Raw genomic sequence first — 6,470 nt, forward strand, 5'->3', positions numbered from 1 at the left:
CTCTAATTGTTCGCCGCGGTGGCGCTCGTTGGAACGTGACGCGTAAAGTGCGCGTCGCCGCGATTTGCCAAACGGGATTAGACAGGTGTCTGGAAAAGTTTGCGAGTATTGTTTGCCAACGGAGGAGGTTTTAATGAGCTCTGGATTAAAACAAGTCTGCTAAATATTCGTTCCCTCCTAAATTAAAGCAAAAATACTCCACAAACTGGAACATGCAGGCTGATTGTGTCGATTTTAATAAACAGCGTAAAGTCTAAAACTAATCTGATAGCTGCGCACAGAGGATATATTCGTTTTAATAAACCCAAATTTTGCCCGGATCTCAGCTGCACTTGTGCCGACTGCCTCCAGCCAGCGTGCGGATCAGTTTTTCAGTCGGACTGAAAGTTTGCTCAGACGGGGATCTTTTCGGTGACCTCCTGAGCGGGACAAAGCAGGCTGCAGATCGATTCGTTACACCTTTTTAGTGAGCCTTCTGGTGAAGGGGAGGGGCTCTGCATGCACAAGAGGCTCCATTAATAGCTGCTCCATCCGAACTATTATCCACCCATAAAGTGTGCATATAGGACACACAACAATGTTGCCTCAAATCAGGCGAGAACCTTCTTTACTGCTCAGGAGAGCATTGGAGGAGGGACAAAAGGAGAATTTGGGTGACGTTGATTCCGAAAATGAGAGCCTTCGTCGGACTTTAGGACACCGTTCAGCGAGCTGCAGCGCGTCCCCGTCGGGCTTCGACTGCGTCTACACGATGGATTACAAACTTTGTGCCACCTTATCTGGTGAGTCCCCGCATTTACTTATTTTTTCTCGGCTGGAAAAAGTCGCTTTTACGCGCCCCCAGAAAAGACTGGCGCGTTTTCGGGCGCGGCATTTTAAACCCGCGGCGCAGACTGAGCAGAAAAGGTGCATGAGGTCGCCTGATACGCGTTAAAGGAAACAGCAAGTACCGCCCCAACATCTGTCGATCCCCGTCCGTCAGAGCGGCCTGCCCGCTGATTGATGGAACCCACTTACGTCACCGATACTTCCGAATCCTGCGTCTGCAGCCAGACGGAAGAGTTGTTCTTCACCACCAGGAACGGGCATCACGAAAACGTGCCGAAAGCACAAGATCCCCATTCCTTCAAACACATTTTGTGTATTCTATATTATATTTTTAGTGTTCGTGGGTTGGTAGAAGACACGCACGACGCGCTGAAGGGGAAGTGATTTGGTCTTAAGGTCTCATTAAAATGAATTCAGCGTCTGTTAGAAAGTCTAACAGACGATTCTGGCAGGAATCCTAATGTTTGGATCTGTAGGTCCGCGAGTAGAGTCGCTTCTCTCTGAAGGCTGAGCGGCCTCAGCACAGCCGAGGAGCCGGTGCAGGGTCTGATCCCGGGCCAGCAGGGGGGGACATGCACAGCACCGGCAGATCAGCGCGCACACACACACATTACTCCTTTAGTCTCTGTTAATACTGTATTCATTTTCCCTAAGAACTACAAAAATCTACCAAAAAAACCGAAGAATTTCTTTCTTTCTTTCTTTCTTTCTTTCTTTCTTTCTTTCTTTCTTTCTTTCCATAATTCCTATCTCTATATGTCAGAAATGCCAACGATCAGTCATAGATTAACAAAGAAAGGGATGACTCCATAAAAGTCACTTATTTTTATTAAATCTAAACTTTGCAGCCATGTTTATTCTATTTCTTATGTCATAACTGATCAGGATGCTTCCATCATAATATGGTTAATGTTCAAGGACTTGCCATCGCAGCACAAAGATCCCGACCGCCTCTGGGGCAGATGCGCTCCGTGTCCGTGTGCACAGGCAACATCTCCCCCGCCACCCTCAGCTTGTCGCCCCTCTCCCGTGCAACAGCGGCAGCGCCGCGCTGACACGCCGTCCTGTTTTCCTCGTCGTTCTGTGATGCGTGTGAGAACATCCATGTCGACGTCCAGAGTGTTTACAGATGTTTTTCTTAACTTTTCTTGGTTTTTCTTTATTTCTTTGCAGGGTCGACATCACAATCTGGGGAGAGTTCTTAAGGAGACCAACTGGATGATGGTGCAGTGTCAGCAGAGGTGAGGGACTTTATTGCACATGTCACAAATATCCTTCTCATTTCATTTGCTAAATATTCTAACTGTGATTATTTATATTTTCTATGGTTTACATATAATTATTGGAATGTGTGTGCCACTAATACTCATTTATACATTGCACATTAATGTAGCTGGATAAATTCAATAGTGGGACACAATTACAAATGTATAAAATGTTCCCTCGTGCGTGACTCAGCTGTAATACAATACTGGAAATTTCAAATTCCTGTTGAAACCCAGAAAACATTGTAAAATCCCAATAGAAGCTCTTAAAATGAATAAAACGGATTTGATGGCAGCCTCATAATTGTGTTTTGTTGAAATCCATGAGACAACTTTCTACATTAACCCTCCAAATATCCTCTGACACTAGCATGTAGCTATTGCATTAGCTTCCGTCCTCTTTCCTGTCCTCTTCAGGTGTCAGATCAGGCACATTTATCCAGATTTAATACTCAAAAATGATTTAATACCGCAAAAATACCCAGATCACACAACATCGATTCTTATAACACAACAGCTGATAGTAGTCACAAATGCACATGAGCTGCAGCCCAGACCTCTCTCGAGGGTCTGTGGTGTTTCCTCTACCATCGGTCGCGTTGGATTCTGCCACAGACTCCTGAACTTGTCTGCAAGTTCACATCTGGCGCGACGAGAGCTCCCAGCTTATGACGGCACCCCCCTTCGAGTAATCTTCAATCGATGATGGCTGCTATCGGATTCTAATCGACAGCCTGAATATAAGAATATATAATAAAGAATTAATAAAGGCCGGGCTCTAACTTTGACACGAGCTCCATCTCCACATCTATCAGATAAGGCTGCATAATTAAAATGCCAAGTGAGCTCGGAAGGAGCGGGAAAATGGCTTTTCCCACGTTTTAAAGAGATTTACTTTTCCGTGACGTGTTTAATGTGCGGACTTTTTCGAAAAAGGTACGTTGCTGTACTTCTGACAATGCAATTAAAGCTTTGTATTCCCCGACGCATTATTTTAGAGCGGCGAGACAGAGCGGAGGAAGCGGCGTGGGCTTGTTTATACGGACCACGTAGAGCAGAACGTGGAGCATCAGGGAGCGTCTCCTCGGTCTAAACACGAGACGGAGCCTGAAAAAAATCCCCCACCAGCTCGAACGTGACACATTTCACGTTTCCAAATACCAACCCGGCTGACACGCGCGCGCCTGCCCTCTCCTCTTTTGCTTTGCCTTTTGTTTTCTTTGACACGTGCCCTCCAATTAGCATTTTTCAGCCATTACGGAGGAAAGAGAGGCAGTTTGTCTCATCAAGATCCCCAATTTTTAGATTTATTTTTATACTTCCATCGACATTCTTGAGCCTCCTGTTGAAAATGTAGCAATAATCATCGAATGGGAAACGTTCATAGTTCAGACAGTCGCAGTATTTTCCTCGATGCTAACAGGATCTTCACATCACAATTACCAGGAGCTTCATCTGGCGTTCGCCAGTTGTTGTCAGAATGAATTTGGAGCAATTAAAAAGTATCAAATTTCCCTTTTTTCATGAGCGCGCCCAAGCCGTGAGGGTTATTTCCTTTGTCTGCGACATCCTGTAATCAGTTCAACATTTTCATTTTGCGAACGTTTCCATCACTTAATCACAGAAACGCGTTTCCAGGCGCACTTAACCGCGAGGACTTTGCCAGTTCTGGCGATTAATTGCGCGTCCCTGGAAGATGGTGTGCAAAATCTGTCTCAAAAGAGGTCCGGGGAGACTTCAGTGGCTCCTGCGACAGCGTCAAATTCCTAATCTTCTGCTTTTGTTCTAAATACACCCCCTCTCTCCCCCTCCCTTCCTCCACCACCACCTAAATCTGCAACTCTTAAATTGCCCAGATCTGCTGCAGGAAAAATCTGTCAGCGCCGCTGGTGTGCCGCGCAATAAAGGCGAAAACGCTTTTTAAAAAGGTGCTTCGGTGACATTAAAATGACTTGTGTGCACAGCGCATGTCTGTCTGTGCAGTTTGAGGCGTATATTTATGAATAGGAACCTTTAATTAGGGCCTGTGTTTCCTCCCTAGTCACATTGAGGGATGGTCCTCACCGACATTCATTAATGATAATCACCAAGAGCGATGGCGTAGCTACAGGCCACGTCTCTGGGGACCCAACACTTGAAAAGAAGCATTAAATTACACAGAGGGACTCTTTAATTGCAAAAAGGAAAATATATAGCCATCATTGTTAAATATGATCTTCTGTAAGCCTTTACTGGTTCAAGGATTTGTCTTTATCCTCAGACTTCCAAAGGAATCTCTCGGCAGATTTCTGCCATCGTTTTACCCTTTTTATCCCGAGCCCAAGCACAAATATTTGACGTGTTTGGAAAATTGCATTTTCCAGTAAATTCTGTTTTTGACGAGCTGCATTTCGAGGTTTTCGTCCCTTCTTCAGGAAAAATGCGAGGGAGGTGTAAACCAAGGTAACCAAATTTAACTTGACTGTTAGCGAAACCTAAATCTGACAGAAGCGTGTGCACGCGTGGGTCATAAAGGTCACCTTCACTAGGTTCTGTTCTTTTTTTTCAGCCATTTTTGGACCATTTCAGAGGAAATCAAAGTTAATTAAAGTAAAAAGCAGTTTTAACTGATATTATTACTTGCGTCATCTGTAAATTATGTTTAAACTTTCACTTTAGTACCATTTCTTGCCGTATGTCTGAAATTTTGCTAGACAATTTGGGCCAAATGATATAAATTCATTGAAAAAGCAAAATAAAATGCATGAAAATTACTCATCACAATAATTCGTGTTTAGATGAAAGATCAGCACTTGTAAAAGTAAAACTCCCCTCTAAACACCCGCATGACCTCATCTTGTCTGTTAAACTTCCCACACTCTGGTTTATTGCAGATTATAATTCCAAATTTATAGCAGCATGCAACTGGGATAAATGGGAGTAGGAGGGCCACATTTGAAGAGACCACCCAACGAGAAGTTTTTATCTAGTGCTGAGCAATAATCTGTCCAATTATGATTTACAAAGTAAGCAAAGATGTCAAGTGTAAAAGAATTTTCGGCCAAATGTTTCAAATTGAGTTGGTCTCTTAAAGAAAACCTCAATATTTGTCATTTAAAACTCTTTAGATTAAGCAAAGCCTTCTGCATCGCTCATCCTTAATGCCGACACACTGTTGCAAAAATTAGACGCAAATCTAAGGAACCAAGTTGCTCCCGTCAATCTTTGAGTGGTGTAACTGGGCTCACTGGCCGTGATCTCACTGTGTTCATTAATCTGTGTTGTGGCTGCAGCAGTGTTGGTTCGAATCCAGGTCATGGCAGCCTGTTTGTGGCTTAAACCTTGGCCCTTCCTCCAGGGTCTCCACTTTCTCCCTCAAAATAGCTGTTATTATATTTATTTCATCCCAATTAAACAGCAGTAATAATGTTTATAGACCGTTCATTTCAACAACTACTGTCTATGATGGTTGGAATCAAAGCTAAAACTGAGCCAACTTAAATGGACCCTCTCTCCTGCTAACACATTTGGATATATACATGGTGAAATCAATTTAAAAATCACTTTAAAATATGATCCATTGGGAATTGGGATCTGCCCTGAGCAGATCACGCAGACAGGAAGTGGCTGAATAGGTCCCATCATAAATCTGATCAAATTTCAAAATAAGACAAAAAGACAAAAAGAAAAAAACCCAAACAAAGCAAAGCATTCATTTGCTCTTCAAATAAAAAAAGGGGGTTGATAAAAGGTCAAATACGAAACTTTGGAGTAAAAAAAAAAGAAAATACTTGATGCTGTTGGCAGTGGATTGGACAGCAGAGCAAGTTCCCAGCATCCCTCTCTTCTTTCATCGGTTATCCTCCCTTTCCTTCCTTACTTCCTCTCCACCTTGGAACCAAACCCAGAGCTGTAACTCGGCCCCACGTCTATTTTTATATATTATTTGGGAGAGAGGGACTTCGCGGAGGTGAGAGTGGGCATGCTGGGATAGAAGGAGGGTTAGGGGCGGGGTCACGATGCTCCATTAATCAAAAAGAATGACACCCGTGTCGTCCCTGACAACCATCCTGACTGCTCCCCTCCTCCATCCCACTCAAACAGGACAACTTTAGTGATGAGGAGGGTGAAGTCAGGGGAGGCGGCGCAGGGGGTTTTATTAATCAAGTGTCTCAGATTAATTGTTATGAAGTGTCACCTATAAATTCTCCATTTGGATTTAATAATCTTGGAGGTAGACTTAACAATCTCTGTCGTGATTTGAGTTTTATTGAAGAGTCTGTAGAGGGAGGGCGGCGGCGGCGTGCGTGTGTGTGGGGGGGTGTGTGCAGTGACACAAATAGCTTCTCAGCGGACAGTCCCTCTCAGCATGACAGTTATGAAATACAATTATCAGCA

The 6,470-nt window shown here is 43.8% G+C and overlaps 1 long non-coding RNA gene across 1 annotated transcript; it reads left to right on the plus strand.

The window, feature by feature from the left end:
* The first annotated feature begins 54 nt into the window (after positions 1-54).
* LOC105417142 (uncharacterized) lies at positions 55-2,394 on the plus strand. Its single transcript, XR_964934.2, has 3 exons — positions 55-782; positions 2,002-2,069; positions 2,222-2,394. It is a non-coding gene; the product is annotated as an uncharacterized lncRNA (long non-coding RNA).
* The last annotated feature ends 4,076 nt before the right edge of the window (positions 2,395-6,470 follow it).

This window comes from Takifugu rubripes, chromosome 12, assembly GCF_901000725.2.
Source record: "Takifugu rubripes chromosome 12, fTakRub1.2, whole genome shotgun sequence".
Taxonomy (NCBI): Eukaryota; Metazoa; Chordata; class Actinopteri; order Tetraodontiformes; family Tetraodontidae; genus Takifugu; species Takifugu rubripes.